Source organism: Mus pahari, chromosome 17 (genome assembly GCF_900095145.1).
Source record: "Mus pahari chromosome 17, PAHARI_EIJ_v1.1, whole genome shotgun sequence".
Lineage (NCBI taxonomy): Eukaryota > Metazoa > Chordata > Mammalia > Rodentia > Muridae > Mus > Mus pahari.
The window spans coordinates 10,860,578-10,862,275 of record NC_034606.1 but is presented as its reverse complement, the minus strand read 5'-3'; the positions used below and the strand labels follow the sequence as shown (position 1 = coordinate 10,862,275).

The following is a 1,698-nucleotide window of genomic DNA, read 5'->3' as shown; positions in this document are numbered from 1 at the left end:
GTATTCACATAAAGACACAGTGTAATCTCTGAGCCCAATATACAGAGAAAAGAAAAAGAGCTAGAATTCTATAAACTACTTACTACACAGGGGCCTAGCGCCCTCCAGCAGCGCCAAGGGAACTTGAGAGCTTTCCTTTTTTCCCACAGAGCATGGTGGTGGTGATGTGGAATCCACAAATTTGAGACAAGAAAGGATAAAAAAAAATGAATTTAGAACAGAAACGGAGATTCTTTTCCTGTTGTATTTTGCTCAAGATATTTTCCCCCAAATTAATTGAGAACCATGAAGTTGAGACCTCTAAACAGGGCGACTGAGCACAGGGGACAGGGAGGGTGGGCTGCAACTTGCTCCCAGGGACTGGGGAAAACTAAAAAAGAAAAAGAAAATAAAAAAGAAGGTTGGAATCCATCAATCTTCTGTGCTAGTCATCCTCGTCTTCATCCTCCTCTCCTTCCTCCCCTTCATCCTCATCGTCATCCTCTTCACCTTCATCCTCATTTCCTTCTTCATCAATATCTTCCCACCCCTCCTCCTCTTCGTCGTCATCATCATCATCTTCTGCCTCTCCTTCCTCATCATCCATGTCTGGAAGCAGATAGTACTGCAAGGGATTTGGCCAAATGTCATCCTTGATGACCTCTCCTAACTCTTCAGCACCTGCGTCAGAGTGGTCAGTAAACCAGGTAAAGAAGCTCGCTGGCTCTTCGTGCTGGCTCTTCCTGCTGGCCTTATTCTGCGTTTGACTTGAGTGTTTTTGTCAAATCCTTTCCAGATTTCCATTTGATTTTGGTGGATTTTGAGGACGGGTCACCACTCTCATTCAGATGAAATTCTTTGGAGAGAACTTTATTTTCAAAGTAAGGATTTTCATCAAAATAAAAATCTATTCTGTAACCTGATTTAATGTCTTCAAATTCTGTCACTTCAACTCTGGTCAAATAATGCAGAGACTCCTTGTCCTCCTCCCCAAGCAGTGCAGACACTTGTGGATGGTTGACACATGTTGTTACCCAAAAATTTGGAATTTTGGTGATCAATTCTGACCTCTTCTGAAAAAATGGTTGGTGGAGTTATATTTTTGTTCTACTTTCAAAATTTCCTCACTGGCTTGTTCATTAAGTCTGTCTATTTCATTTTGTACTTCATCAATATGTTCAATTGCTTCTTGCTGTTCTTTTTCTCCCTTCGGCAGGCTGGGAGAGGCCGACTTGTCCTCCAGCTTCGGGGCAGCAGCCGGTCTGGGTTTCTTGGGCTGAGGCAGGACCGCAGATTGCTGCTTCAGGGCCATGGCGCGAGGGAGGTGGCCGGGAGATAGAGCCCAGAGCCCTGATGTTCACAGCAGGAAGAAACTCACAGGAACTTATTTCAGTTATTCTTAAGAGACATGTATTGTTAGTATAAATATAAATATGATAGTTTCAGGACAACACATACTAATAGTACTAATTCTAATAGCAACAATTCTATAGTCGAATGAAAGATGGGTGTTAGTAATAAAAGCCTGAGCCTAAGCATTTAGGCAAGTTTGTTTACAGGTTGACAGATAAACCTGGCTAAATGCATGCATTTGGCTAAATCATAATCTCTAAAATATTCATTTATTTAATTGTAACTCAAGAATAATTATGCCTATTTCTTAGAATGGTTTGTATCAAGTGAACCAAATTCTATATTTAAAACTTGGCATAAACAAAA

At 41.1% G+C, this 1,698-nt stretch overlaps 1 pseudogene across 1 annotated transcript; it reads right to left on the bottom strand.

Moving 5' to 3' along the window:
- Nucleotides 1–226: 226 nt before the first annotated feature.
- Nucleotides 227–1,291, bottom strand: LOC110334635 (annotated as a pseudogene). Its single transcript, XR_002381132.1, has one exon. The product of XR_002381132.1 is annotated as a protein SET-like (transcript).
- Between the last annotated feature and the right edge of the window lie 407 nt (nucleotides 1,292–1,698).